This window comes from Scaptodrosophila lebanonensis, unplaced genomic scaffold (assembly GCF_003285725.1).
Source record: "Scaptodrosophila lebanonensis strain 11010-0011.00,11010-0021.00 unplaced genomic scaffold, SlebRS2 tig00000001-arrow-pilon, whole genome shotgun sequence".
In the NCBI taxonomy this organism is placed as follows: domain Eukaryota; kingdom Metazoa; phylum Arthropoda; class Insecta; order Diptera; family Drosophilidae; genus Scaptodrosophila; species Scaptodrosophila lebanonensis.
This window is the reverse complement of record NW_022060529.1, coordinates 11,159,667-11,175,165: the sequence shown is the minus strand read 5'-3', so window position 1 is coordinate 11,175,165 and position 15,499 is coordinate 11,159,667. Positions and strand designations below refer to the sequence as shown.

The 15,499-nt window shown below is 36.6% G+C and overlaps 1 protein-coding gene and 1 long non-coding RNA gene across 2 annotated transcripts in view; both read right to left on the bottom strand.

The window, feature by feature from the left end:
• LOC115621320 overlaps window positions 1-3,389 on the bottom strand; it is a 48,196-nt gene extending 44,807 nt beyond the window's left edge. Inside the window, exon 1 of the mRNA XM_030514942.1 lies at window positions 3,184-3,389. The gene's annotated coding sequence lies outside the window, so the exon portion shown is untranslated. The remainder of the gene's footprint in view (window positions 1-3,183) is intronic.
• Window positions 3,390-14,793: 11,404 nt separating this feature from the next.
• LOC115634297 lies at window positions 14,794-15,154 on the bottom strand. Its single transcript, XR_003996429.1, has 2 exons — window positions 15,048-15,154; window positions 14,794-14,991 (listed from the first exon to the last, which is right to left on the bottom strand). It is a non-coding gene; the product is annotated as an uncharacterized LOC115634297 (long non-coding RNA).
• Window positions 15,155-15,499: the final 345 nt, after the last annotated feature.

The following is a 15,499-nucleotide window of genomic DNA, read 5'->3' as shown; positions in this document are numbered from 1 at the left end:
AAATGTACTTGCGTATAAAAGTAATAAAAGCCACAAAATTACGAGTGGTCATTATATACATATGCACTACATGAATGTGTACAGAGAAAAAAATAAGTGTGCACATGAATCATATCAATATTTATCATATTATTCCATGTATGTATAAGGGAGCATATCAGAAATATGTTTTAAATTTTTTTATATTTCCATATCACTTCCTTAAATCGATATGCTCAAGGGAATTATTTTATAATGTTATTTTGAGCAAACTACTAAAATATTTCATTTATTTTTTCTCTCTGTGTACATAAATATTGAAAGCTTTGCCAATAAAAGGACCTTCACATGCAAGGAAGTTGGGCTTAGGCAGCTTAAGTGCTTAAGCAATTACATTATGTTATTTACACTGCTATAATTTCTCGCTAACTCCCAATTTCTCTCTTCCTCCCTCTGTCTTCATTTATGTATAGTATATTCCTTCCCTGTCTTGCCAACGTAATTGCATAACGAAAATCCAGTTGTCATCGCCAGCTACAAATGTCAACGCAACGCATGCAACACGCTACATACTCAAGGATATGCAACAAAAAACAAAAAACGCACACGCAGACCCTGCTTTGATAGTCAGTGTGTGGGTGTGTATTTGTGAATGTGAGTATGCGCGTAAGCTTGAGTGTGTCATGTCCGTTCCAACGATTGCGTAACGTAAAAGTAGCCTTGAACTGCAGCCGTGCGCTTTCAATGGATTTGCATTTTACGCTCGCCGCTGTGGGCTTTCAAGGTCGCGCAACGGTAACGACAACGGCAACGGGAACGGCAACAGCAACGCCAATGTTAACGGTAATGGCAACACCTACAAACCGTCGAATGACAGTGTTAGGCCGCCATAAAAGTCTAAAGTCATTATAGAAATGGCCCACTAAACAAATGTCACGAAACTGTCACACTCTATAATTGCATTTTTTTGAATATCCCTCACACGTAACCTACCCAACTAAGTTATAAAGGCGTTGCGCTTTTGGCAGGTACTGTTAGCCAGGCAACAAGCAGAATGTGTGTGGAAAGCGAAACAAAAACAAACGATAATATGAAGCAGCAAAGCACGCACTCAGAACGCACCCACACACATACTCGCATATTATATACACACATGTGAAAGTATGTGTATACACACATAAGTACATATAGCTCTATAGTATTTGTCACGAACATGCACAAAAATAACATGAAGAGAAAGCACAAAAAGCAACGAAGAAAACAAAACAAACGGCCCAGTGCTGTGGGATGCGCTAAAATAAAGAGGCAGGAGCAAACAACGAAAAACAGGACATCGGGAATATAAGGAATGGCTGCAAGGCAGGCAACCGGTTGGATAATGAAAGTATTCGAATAGTTGGGCATAGTTGAGGTGGATGGGCAGAGGATGGCAGTGCAGTGCATCTGGCTAACTAGCCATTTAACTCCCCCTTTGGCCCGTCTTGCTCGTCCCATGGCACAAACAGCAACACAATTTCCATGCATACTCTCCTTAAACAAGAGGTATTTCACATTTCTCGGCCTGCTTGTACGAAAAGAAAGATTATGCAAAGCTTCACATTGAGGAATTGAAATATTAAACAATTTTTGAATCGGTGTTTTGAAGATCTGATTCCATTTTTAAATTGGTTTAATAAATTATTATTTCAATGTGTAATACCATCTAGAAATCATTTTATCTGCTAAAGAAACTGGCAAAGCGCAACAAATTAGGTTTAAATTATGCAAATACTGAAATTTGTATGCCCTATGATAATTTTTTAGTTTTGAAAATTGCAAAGTCATTTCTAAAAGGATATTTTAGTTCTAGAGAAAGTAAACATACTCGTATATTGGCATGTTTCCGTTTCAGAAGTCATTCGATTTTGTTTCGAAAGGGAAAAGCAAATGTTCTACAACCTTTATAACTTGATTTATGCATCTCTCATCCCATCAGTTCCCAAAACACATTTAATATAATTAATTCAATTTATTCATTTAATTCAATTTAAATTTAAACCCATATTAGTATTTTTGCACCACTTGGAGTTACAAATAACATTAAAATATTATAAAAATTACATAAATTCAATTCTGTTTCAATAAGTCGAAACTTAACAGAAAGTGTGCGAAAATGCTGATAAAAAATTTAATTTAATCAAATATTTAAAAAAAAACGCTGTCTATAATAAAAAATTTATTTTAATCAAATATTTAAAAAAAAAACCCGAACTAAGCGATACCGTATCCGGATCTTTATTAATGTTTTCTTCGCCACAAAGCAATAAAGGGTGTTTTAGTTCGCAGAAGCCCCTGCTTGCTTGCTTTCTTGCCCCGACTCTTTCATTTACTTTTTATGGGCAACTCTGCCATAAGAATGGAGTAACATTTATTGCCCACATCAGGGCGAAAACAAACGTTAATGGTGTCGATGGGGCCCTACGACGCAAATTCATTTGTAGGGTAAACATGACTGCTGCGTTCAACTCTATGCCCAAGTGTGTGTGTGTGTGTGTGTGTGTGTGTGTGTGTGCGTGTGTTTGTGGGTGTGGGTTGTTTGTGTGTTTTCATGAAGTTGTCTGCAAGCGCGAATTTCACAGGATATTCTATTTTACTGTTATTCTTTGCTGTTTCTCGTTTGCCTTTTGCTGTTGCTTACATCGCCGCCCGCGCTCTTGCTCTCTCCCACTCTCTTCGTCTGCCTTTGTCGCACTCACTCTTTGGAGCGTCTGTTGATGTCGGACTTTCGTTGATTTTGACAGAAATAAAAAATATTTTGCTTTACTTTTTTATTCGTCTATCGCAGAGGTTTGCTTTGGTTATTCATTCGCTACACTATTTTGTTGCATTTACTTGAACTCCTCCTCCCTCCCAGCGCCTATTCGAGTTACGTGTTTTCAAGGGTAAATGTGCGTATCGGATTTTACTGAAACTGGTGTTTGTTCTCTTTAAGGACCAAGGATATGTGCGGCACACACAGAGCACTTAAAGTTTTATATTTCATTTCGAGAAGACGTTCGGCCTCTCGACAGCGTAAGGAAATGTGCATAGCGGCGTTGTTGTCATGATTTGCAGCATATTTTTAGCTTGCCACACTCACACACATACACACATCTACTTGTAAATACGTATATGTATACGTATAGAGAACACATGGAGGGGCGGCTTTTGTGTGCCAGCACTTACCGCCTTTTTGCTGTTATTGTTGTGTCCCAATGCGCCTTGCCGCCTTGCCGCCTTGCACTTCGCCGTCTTCAGCCATTAAGTATGCAACATATTTTTGCGCACATGCAAGCCTCTGTCGCAGTCGCAGTCGCAATCTCAGGCTCGTACTGACCCAGTTCACTTTGTTTTGCGTGTTTATCTCGCACACGTTGAAGCGGCTGCTGCCACCACTGCGGCGTGTTTTTGTTGCATGCCTTGTGAGCCCTTCTGAGTCGTCTAAGGCATGGGCTAAATTTTTTCTATGCGCCGTTAGTTCTGACCGAGTTTAAAAACAAGTAATCGCACACGCACACAATCGCAATTCACTGGCCAGTTAGACGTTACACGGCCTGTCGCACGTTTCGTTGCCAATTTATCTGCTGCCTCAGCTGCCTGACAAACATACATACATATATACTTGTACGTACTTGTACAAACATATATTTACATTGTATGTGTGGCAGGCAGTTAAAAATTTAGCTCCGAGCTCGGCCCGAAAATAAGCGCACGGCTAAATTTATTACAATATTAATGCCCTTTTCCTTTGCTCGCATTTATTTCAACCGTTTCTTGCTAGCGCGCCACGCGTTTTCTCCCCTTTTTTTATTTATACTAATATGGTTACGTTTACTTTGTTAAGCTTTTGTTGTCTTGTTTTTGCACAAATTTGCGTGCGTGTGTGCGTAACTTAAATTTTGCTTTGCCTTAGCATTGATTTTTCACTTTACGCGCGCTTCTATATTCTTTAAACGTGTTGTTTTATTCACTTCTCATTCGATTCGTCTCGTTTATTTAACTAACGCGCGCGCTTAAATAATTTTCAACATGTGTGCGACTGTGTTTCTCTGTGTGTGCGTTTATTTATGTATGTGTTCGGGTAGCAAAAGGAAAAATAGTCGAGCTCTTCGATTCAGGAGCAGCGCACGTCCGCTCGCCACGGCACTTCACACATTTCTGAGAAGAGCGCGCACTCTGGTTAAATGTTTACGTTGCCATTTGCACTTTGACTTTACCTCTGTATTTGGATTTGGGCGCTCTTTTTGACTTTGCCGTGCAAAAGCGTGGCAAGCGGCGCCAGAATGTCTACGCATAAATAAAACACTGGCACAGTATGGGCCAGGGACGAAGGAGCTTGTTAGAGCCAATATAATACAACAAGAGCGAGAAATCTCTCAGTCGAGCGCGCTCTCTCTCTGCCTCTCTATATCTCCTTACCCCACTCTTACCGCTCTCTCCTTACCATTAGGCTCTACCCAAAGTCCTTGACGTACAGGTGAACTTTTTGATTGATCTTAGTCCAGTGAAACAATTGTCAGGTGCCTTGACAGTCTTTTGTCATTTTATGAAGGCCTTTTAAAAATATATTTCAATAAAGTACGAAAAATTCAAAGTTCCTTTCAGCATTTATAAATATTTAGCAGTATTTGGAATAAAAATGTCAAAAAGCACAAAAATTTGTCGAATACGACAATCAAATAAGAAGTAATATATATTTAAAATAATCTACCATATCAATACTAAAATACTTGTATATAATCGTTGTCTGTCACAGAACTTATTTGAACGTTACTAGAAATCTACTTGTAACAAACGAACTATTTTCACGTCTGGCCGTAGATTTACAAAATTTTAGAATAATTTTTCTCAATAATAAATCGATATCATAAGAATAGATTCCACGCAGTCCTGAAATATACTTATTTTTGGAAGTGTATCCTCTGCTTTCCTCTATATGAGCCACAAGTAGATAACAGGAGCGCAATTCCCATACAGAGAGTGTCGAGGTAATACTTACACACAACTATTCAAATACAAATCTTTATATACGTATATGTGTCCATTACTGACGTCTCCCTTGGCTATTGAGCATGCGCACCAATTTTTTTGTCCTCTCCATGCGCAGCTTCAATGCCAACTTATAGTTTGGCTTACTACTATGATTTAAGCTCTTCTGCCCTCTGCTGCTACAGCTATTGACTTTGTTTTGGTTGCCAGCTTATGGGGGACTTTGTCTGTTTGTTTTGCTACAGCTTTTAAATTGGCAGCCACGTGAAATTTGTGTCTTTACATTTTTCTTTGTATTTTTTGTTGTGCTGTTTTTTGCTTTTCCTTGTCATTCATAGGAATGGAGGTTTGCTTAAAATTATATTTCATTTGCAGTAGACAAGTCCTTTTTATAAGCTCTCTATTCAAAGGAACACGTGCCCACTATGATCAACAGCGTGCACATTTAAGTAAGAGGGACATAGCTAAAAAGTATTTTTTTTTGTTTGCTTATTCTCACATTACAACTAGTAATTGCATGAATAGTACCCAGACATATATTAGAACGTTATCTAAAGCAACATACATATTTATTCTTAACTGCTTGGTTGTTATAAACTGTACATTTGCATTTTAATTGTTATTGTTAAACAGAAATTCTTAATATTTTTCTGAGTGTGTGTACTCAAGGATAATTATCACTGCCAAGCTTTGCAATCCTACGTGTGCATTATAACTCTAAAATATTCTTTTTATAAATTGAACCTATCCACAAATTCTCAGTATGCAGGCTAATTTATAGTACGTACTCGTAAATCATCAGGATCATTTTCGTCGCTACATATGCTTATAGCACTTTTGGGCACAAAACTGTGTAGACTGTGTAAATGTTTGTTTGAATATACTTGTAAGTGTGTGCTTGTGTAAGAGTAGGTCTGTTGCCATTTCAGATGTGTTTGAATAATGTTAAATCATGCAAGCGTATTGCCATGTGACTTCAAGGGTGCTATCGTACATGCATAACATATTCAGAAATTTGTCAGACTTTTATTACACTTAGATTATTTGCATTTTATTCGTGCCCTAAATGCCGAATGCCATTGTGTGTGGCATTGTTGTTTTCCTTGTTACAACTGCAACACATTTTGAAACCGAGCTGTGAGAATTCAACCTACATTTTTAAATTCTGAGCCAATACAAACTAATACTATAAGGCTAAAAAGTGTATATGCCAATGATACATATACATGAAAACAACAGCAATAAAAGCATATTTCAAACCATTGTCCACCCAATCATTATAACGCACAAGTTATAACAAATAAAGGGCGCTTCATTCACACTACTCTATAATTTATTTATATTTGATATTTAAAGCGGATTTATTTTTCATTATTCGCATTTATTATTAATTTTCCTTTATATGCCTGTTTTAGCATTATATATTTCCAATTATTAATAACTGACTGTCAACATTTTTTCTAATGTCTTTTTATATACTGTTTGGAACTGCTACGCTTTTGACCCTTCTAATTTTACGCATTTTTTACAAAAAGAAACAAATATCTGATGACATTGATATGTTTTCAAATCAAATTGTTTCATACTTGTTATTTTTCTCTGCAATTGATATGTTTTCAACTCAAAAGGATAATATTTGCTTTCACTTTAATATGATACGAGTATGTTTGTTATTTTAGTTTAAAAATACAAACATGATATTGATATTTTTTATATGCGTGTGTATGTTTATCTTTAATCTAATTTCAGCCAAAATGGCGTACCAAGTCCATCAAACGTTGAGTGTTCTCTGAAAGACAGTCGTAAGTGCGTATGCGGAAAGGATTGCGCCTGAAAGTATGCAACTGCAAAAGAGTCAGTGTGCATGTCATAGAGCACAAAAAAGCTGAACTGAAATAAAAGAGCACACACATAGCATACATCACATGCCAAATCTGAGCGCAATTATGCAATGCAAGCGTTCTGACTACAGACTGCCACAAAATGTTGCACGTTACCTATTTTGTAGCATGGTCAACAACTGCAATGAAGGCTTTGATTTGGGCAAACAAGTGGCATGATAAACAAATAAACAATTCGTAAAACGGAACCTTCGGCAAACTAACAACAGCACCAGCAACAACATTTACGTATATGTACATAGCACATACTCGTATGTGTGTATGTATGGCGTTTGTTCACATCCAGCCACACACAGAGGATGTTGGATGCGAAATTTCCAACGAATATTCCAAACGTAGTACGTAACTCATATTTCTATTTCTTCTCCATTGTCGAGGGCTGGCTATTAGTAATTGCCATGTCTGCTTGTTTGTCTGTCTGCCAACTCAATACCCCTTGGTCATCGACCGTATTCGTTGTCAGTTGATTTTAAGCCATTTACCCATTCTGCCATCGCACTGCCACGACGTCAAAGTAAACTGTTGATTTGAGGTGGACGCATCTTCTGATCGGACTATGACTAGCTCGACTATGGAGGCCAGCCTGTTGTTATTGTACTTGCTATCCTGCCCGGACTAGTATATGCCAACTAAGCTTAAAGCAAAACTCTGTACATGCATCTGTACGCCATAAGCAAATGTATCTGTATCTGTTTCTGTGAGTAGGTCTGCATGTTTCGACATCATTTTAAGCGTGCTTAGCCGCGCTGTGTTTGCATATTTGGGACTTTTGTTTATGCGCTTTGCGTTGCGAGCCACAACAATGCGGTATTCTCTAATGGCATTTCGGTTGCGCTCATTCATGTGGCACACGAAGTCTGAATTTGCTACCAAGGCGATTTGCAATATGCACGTGATTAAAGGGAATACATACTACTATGCTCAAAATAATATTTTTCAAAAGCCACATTTTCAACCATTTAACGGGACATAAAATGATTTGATTAAACTATTAATTTCGTTAAAATGGCGATAAAAATCAATATTTATTAAAAAGAATTCATTTATTGTAAAAACATTGCTCAAAATGCTCTCCTTTTTTATGCCCATTAAACAAATATAATTACTTTAGGATTGGCTTAATAAAACAACAACAACAATGTTTAGAATTGAGGAAACATCGTTGATGAAAATTAAACTCTTTACATAAATATAAGTTTCTAAAAGCAATAAAATATACATATGTATATTAATATCTTAAGGCTTAAAGCAATATTATTTACTATTTCAAATTCCAATTTGAACATTTTAGTTATATTTGTATCATATTTTAAAATAGTCAAATGAAAACGCCATTATAGTTGTTTTATTATTTTGTCAAATTATTTTCTTAGAATTTATTCAAGATTTTTTACTTACATACTTGATTTTAATTTTTTCCATTTTCAAAGGTTTCCGCAACAAATTAATTGATTTTGTGATTGAAAAAGTGCTTACAGCTTCCTTTTTATAAGAGTCAACATCGACAAGTGCCGAAAGGCTTTTGTTTAGTGTTCTATCAGCTCACTGTTTATTTTTATACCAACAGATTCATCGATAATTTAAAGTACACAGAGGAGGCGCTCACTTCCGAGCTGCAAAGTGGAAAGGACCCTTCTAAATATAAAACTCCCTTGTCCCCAAAAGCTAACAAATAGTGCTCTTTAAACGGACAAACAGTATTGTGTTGTGCTTAATTTAATATTGAGGTTTTGTTTCACTTGTTGTTGCGTTAAACCAACCGTAGATTGAATTTTATTCAATTTATTTTGTACGAGAATGCGCACACACATACATAAGTAGATATGTATGTTGGTTTAAATTAAACACACCATGAACTACCACGTTAGAAACAGCATGCTGCCCATGTGCACATATTTATTTATTTATGTTTGTGGATGGCAGAGCATCATAAATATTTGGGGCCTATGCAAAGCTCTTTAGCTACGCGACGCATTTTGCGACTCCCGCACGTACATAGCAGATAATTACGCTACCCAAAGCGCAATGAAGCTGCCAAGTAACTTGATGTTTGTTTTAGATTTTGGCAAGTACGTGCGCATTATGTCGATGTCGTCATTCAGCGTAGTCACAGTAACAATAAGTAGAAAAGTGCCAAAGCTCTGCTTAACAAAGCCATGAGTTTTTCAGCCCAGATAGCCACTTAAAAATTCCACGCGTGATCAATGTGCAGTACGCTTTCCCTCTCTCTATCTCTATCTTTCTCTCTCTCTCTCTCTTTCCCTCTCTATCTCTTTATACATACATATATATACTGGTAGCCTGTAACGCACCGTCACCAATGCAGGCTTCTCAGGGAAAGTGTCTCGGTCTGGGGCTGAATTGAAAGCAGTTCGCGAATTGAATTCCCAAGCCTGACACGTCAGCGTCGCACATTTTTCACGCCATCGTCTTATCACAGCCATTGTTGATATATACTTATATACTATATACTGTATACTATGTATATATACTCGTATATACATATAGGTATGTATTGTTCGCAGTGGTCGTTGCACTCCAGGGAAAATTAATGTCAATTTTTTGCAACTTGATTTATGGCATCGGGCGTTGGCCTCATTTGAATTCAATTGCCAAGAAAAGCACCCGAGTCATTGTTTAAAGATTTCTGCAAATTTTTTTTTTTATTTTCATTATTTTTTTTGGTTCACACACATTCGTACAAGTATATGCACATATGTACAACGTTAAAGCAGAGCACGTGACATGGTAACCTCAAAAGTACTGCATCTGGCTGGCTCTGAGCGCCCTTATTGCTGATTTTTTTCCACTCACTCGTTGAGAAAAAGTCGAAAGTCAAATGGCAATAAAAAATTGACAACGCTGGGGGCGCGCGCCCGCGATAGCAATGCCAGCAGCAGCAACAACAAAAATAAGAAATTGAGGAGCAGGAGCTGAAGCTGAAGCATCAAGCAACGCCAAAAGTTTGTCGCAGATTTTGCGGCAAAGTGAAACAAAATGGCGCCTGTCCTACAGCCCGACACTTTTCATGGGACTGATGTTGCCTCACGGCTGGTTTTGATTGCGCGCCGCCTCCATATTAGTTGTCGCCTCAGCAGCTGTTGTTGCGGTCGACTGTCACGTTGAAACCTTCTGACATAGTTTGGGGCCGCTCTTTGGCGCATTTCAATTTTCTCCCTTTATGTAAATGCTGCTTTGGAGGCGTCAGTAAATTGCACTCAATGCTGCAGCTGCATTTCACTGGAGCACAACATTTTTGCACAACACATAAAATTTCGCTTCTCCCCCATCAAGCAGGGAACGCACTTCATTTGCATCAGCATGGTTATAATTTTTACATATATAGATTCATTTTTATCCATTTCCTTTTGCAAAAAATCGAGTGGCGCATATACAGTCAAATCCACTGTACAAATCGTTAAAACAAAAGCCAATTTGATTTTTACACGCATGGAAGTCATGCCCTATAGCCCATTTCTCTTTTTTGATCAGCCCCATAGTTTAGAAGCCTTTAAGGGACAGTTACAGACTTATATGCATTAATCGGATATTGGTACTACAAGCACCAATATCTGATTTATACAAAAGCAATTTATGAGTTCATTCCTACGATTAAATAACACGTTTTGAATCGTAAAATTCAGCTTAAAAATGTATTATATGTAAATAAATCAGCTATTGGTGCTCATAGTGCCTTCGGCTAAGTGCTTTGTATAAAAATCGCATTAATTTAATCCTGAAAATTAGCTTATAAATTGAATATGATTAAATCAGCTATTGGTGCCTTTGTTTAGGAGCTTTATATCCTTCCTACACGATTTTTATTCAAACCGCCAAAAGCTGATTTAAACATATAACTGGCCAACTGTTCAGTCAATTGACCAAAAGTTATTAATACATTTTCCTACCTCCTTTTTTCTGTAAGTCATTTAATTAACTTATATATCTCTTTATATCTGAAGATGGTATATTTTTGAAATATTATATGAGATTTCACGAAATGTTTTTGCTTATCGACGAAATTTGCCATTAAATAACTAAATACAAGTATTTACTAAAACATACAAAATCAATATGCAACCACTAGCAGGGCTTGCCCGTCTTTGATGGGCTCAGTATTTTTGCCTACAATTATAAGTGTCAAGAATTAAATTGTAAAATTTTAAAAAAAAATAAATAATAATATTGTGGATTTAAATTGTGCAATTTATGAATAATTAAATAAAAATATTGTGACCGCCCTCCTCTGCGATTCTCACACCAAGTACCTAAGTGCTGGCAAATCGAGAATTTAATTTTGAAATTTCTGAAAAATTAAATAATAATATTGTGGATTTAAATTGTGAAATTTCCAAAAAATTAAATAAAAAATTATTTTTATTGTTTGGCCGGCTCGAGGTCAGAGTAAGAAAAACCAATTTATTTAATTTTCTTTTCTTTTTGGAAAAAGAAAAGAAAATTAAATAAATTGGTTTTTCTTACTCTGACCTCGAGCCGGCCAAACAATAAAAATAACTATGAGGAAGGTCACCAAAATACTCAACAGTAAATAAAAAATTGTGAAATTTCTAATAAATAAATCCTAATACTGTGGGCGCCCTCTTTTGAGATTCTCATACCAAGTACCTAAGCGCTAGCAAATCGAGAATTAAATTATGAAATTTCTGAAATATGAAATAATAATAATAAATTTGTGGATTTAAATTGTGAAGATTCTGATAAATTAAAATAAAATAGGTGATTGGTTCCTTATCTCTGAAACCTATTAAAATCAGTGAAAAAACAAGGATTTATGTTTACTTTATAAAATCACATACATAATGTGCATACCGTCCCATATAAGAATGGTTTCTAGCTGTTTGTCAGCTGGGTGTGTTTTTATTTATTTATTTTGTGTTCTTTTGAATCGTGCAAAATGGAATATATAAAATTTGAAATTTTCAAACCGTGTTAAATCAAAACCGTGTAAAAACAGAATTAGGTTTATAGAGATAAGCATTATTTATTTTGTGTTATTTTGAATCGTGATAAATGGAATAAAGTCCTGTAACACATATACAATTTGTACTTTTCAAACCGTGTGAAATCAAAACCGTGTAAAAACAGAATTAGATGTATAGAGATAAACATCCATCCTGCTTTTCCCATTTGAAAACGAAAAGTCATGAGTTGCCGTATTCCTGTTAGCAGCAAACCATACACCTGCGGCGCACTCGCGCGCTATTAAACCACCAACAGCCGCCGCCATTCTGAATTGCTGCCGGAAGCCGTGCATGCAGATTTATGACGCAGAGTTGCCTCGCCACTGAGTAATGTTATACACAAATATGCAAACATATGGGTGTTTGTGTATACATATGTGTAAATGGGTGTGTATGAATTGCATTTGCTGCTGCTGATAGCTTTGTGAGGCGCCAGTCCCTTTTTAAAGTGGTCGGTGATTCGCCAGTTATTGCTTGTTCAAGGCTTCACGATAGTACAACAAAAAGGACACTCTATCATCAGCTTATTTTCATTCAATTTTCGCAGCACTTAAAAAACTGCGAGTTACGCAAACTGTCCGCGAGAGTGTCAAGCAAATGTAAAAATCACAACTCAGCCCTAATCCTCAGCCGGCTGCAGAAGGGCAAATTGGATAGTCCAGCTTATACTATATATCTAAAGTGCTCCAAGCGCTGAAATTAATTTTTCGTTTCGGAAGCTTGCTACACTTGAAATTCAATGCAATTGCGGCACACATAAAAGCACACATACTATGTGTGTGTGTGTGTGTGTATGGGAACAAAATGGCGCGAGACACATGCCGAAAAGTGTACGACAATGGCTGAAACTTGACCTTGACACTACTTCAAATCCAACGCTCGCCTTGTTTGTCTTTCCTGTGCATCATTTCTGCTTTCGCTTGGCTTACGTAAATTCAATTTTGAGTTTGTCGACGAGCTCGCACAACGCGCACGGGCCACACTCCCCCACACTCCCACACGCTTGTCTGCTCTTGTGCTAAAAGCCTTGTGCATGTCTACAGGTATAAAATGCCAGCTCCTCCCACATAAGTATAGATACAAGGCATTTCAGCTTAAGCAAATATCTAAATCGAATATAAAGCTCTCTGGTTACCAATACCCACATGTACCTACAAATTAGTTTTTAAGATAAATATAAAATTATACTATATGTTATGCAATAATATTAACATTGTCGGCGAAACAAATACACGTATTTGGATATCTTACGTTTTCGGTCTATAAAATATTAAGGCAGGTAGTGCCTTTAAACGAATATGGTACAAGACTAACGAATATACCCAATTTGGCACTAACCTTAATTCGACTTTTTATTATTAACATCTGCTTATACTAAAAAGAAAAATTAATATGAACACGTTAAATACGCGTACATACAAATAATTTACAGCATTGCTTTTGCTTCCATTTTGATCAAATTTTCCGAAGTCCATTTGACTAAATGAGCGAATTTTTCGATCTCTACTCAATACCATTGTATAGAAAACATTTTGTGCAAGCGCACATAGGCTAAATTCGCTAAATTGATTTTGTGAAAATCAGAATATCAAGCCAAATCGATTGTGACACATTTGATTGAAACGAAATGTGGAAAATCTGTCGTGTGTACATCTGGTATTCATTCATACATATGTACATACATAAGTGCATGTTATGTGTTCGTACATGTCCACATTATGACAGCTGCTTGCGTTTTGTTCACGTCAATTGAATCTTATTGTGTGGCGTGAATAATGACCCGAAAAATAAATCGCGCGTTAAGTCAAGAGGTTTTGTGGTTCAAAAAATGGGCCGTGAAACAATATCATTTGAGGAACATTTTGTCCGACTATAATTCCCTTTCTTTAAAATTCTACTATGCTGAATTTTACTAAGGATTTCCCAAATACTTGTAATTACTAAAGAGCTTCCTCTATACTGAATAACCTCCAGTTTCTTACCAACTAATTTTTATGATATCAATTTTAAGTCCTTTGAGTTGTAAACAAGTTATTGTAGATTCCATATTATAGATTTAAAGGTGTTTAGTATTTAAGAACTCTCTTATAGCTAAATTGGGAGTGAGTAATTAGAAAAATAAAATCAAACTTTCGTTTCCTTTGTACCGTTAATTAAGCAAAGTTTAGGTACAACGTAATGACACTTGTTCGTACGTCGACACACTACACAACATGAGAATACTTGTATGTGTAACATACAAACATTTGCACACTGTAAGTATAATATGCGCAATCCACACACAACTACAAATTAAATTTGATGAACTACTGAACTTTTGGAAAGGTCAAAATGTTAATGTATTTGAAATGAGCCCATCCGACCGAAGAAGCAGACGGACAAACTTCAAGTTGATGTAAGATACAGCAAACTTTTGTCGCCGCACACAGCACAAAGATATTTATCTCGACATGGCCGCCAGGCCGCAATGTCCAGCAGCAGAGGAGGACATACAAGTATACAGGAGGCAGACATTTGCCATAGGAATGAAAAAATACGTTAAAGTGGTAGACACATGCCACACATCTTAGCGTGGGCGTCGCACTCCCTGGATCGTATAATGTAATTTTCTAAACGTAACTCAAACAGACGAAACAGCGACAGACGTCAGACGTTAGGAAACCCAGTTGTGGCTGTTTGGCTGCTCTGCTGACTTTAAGCAAGAATTGTGGGGGTGAACGTAGGCGGGGAAAGGACCAGTCGTAGGCGCGTACTTTTGGCATGTCCTTGAGCAACAGCAGCGCCCACACACAGCTTAACATTGAGGTATATTGGAAAAAATCATCTTGAACGTTCCTGAGATAAAAGGCACTTTAGCCTCCTATTCAAATGTGCTGCCATACATCAAATTTATGGCGAATAAAATTGAAGGAAAACGGCAGACCTTTATGTATGGTACATTTCATTTTTAAATGTTTTGGGTGCAATTCAACCAAACACTCTTCGATGATTTGGGCAGTTTATTCACACAATATTATTTTCATCATTATCAGTGCAACCTTGGGAATCAATATAAATGTGCTATTTTCCCTGATTTGGATCCAATTGGCAAAGCATTGACTCAGGATCCATGAGACAGTCTACTACAAGAAAAAGTTATTAATTTTAGGATTTTATTTTGTCACACCAACGAAATTACCAGCTGCCACAGCCCATGCGCCAATACTTAAAATTAAACATATAACTGCGAAGACTTTCATGATGCACTCGTCTGAACCGTCTCTTCTAAAATGCTTGAAGTTTTTATTTTTAAAACAATCCAGCGAGATGGGAAAAACACATTTGACCTAATGTTATCAGCGGAAGGCTTATCTATTCATATTTCTGTAGTAGCACATCTATCAATGAGTAATCGAACATTTTTAGCGATCGTAAAATAAATATATATAAAAATATTAAATATTTAACATACTATAACATAAATATAAAACACTATTTTCATTTTCAAATCTTGCGCGCTTTCGCAGCACTCGACTATAATTGTATATCGACAACAGTACGATAATAATGGATATTATCGATTTATTTTGAGTCACAATGTTGCACCCCTAGAAACCATATGTTAGTTTGTTGTTGTGTGGCTAACATTAC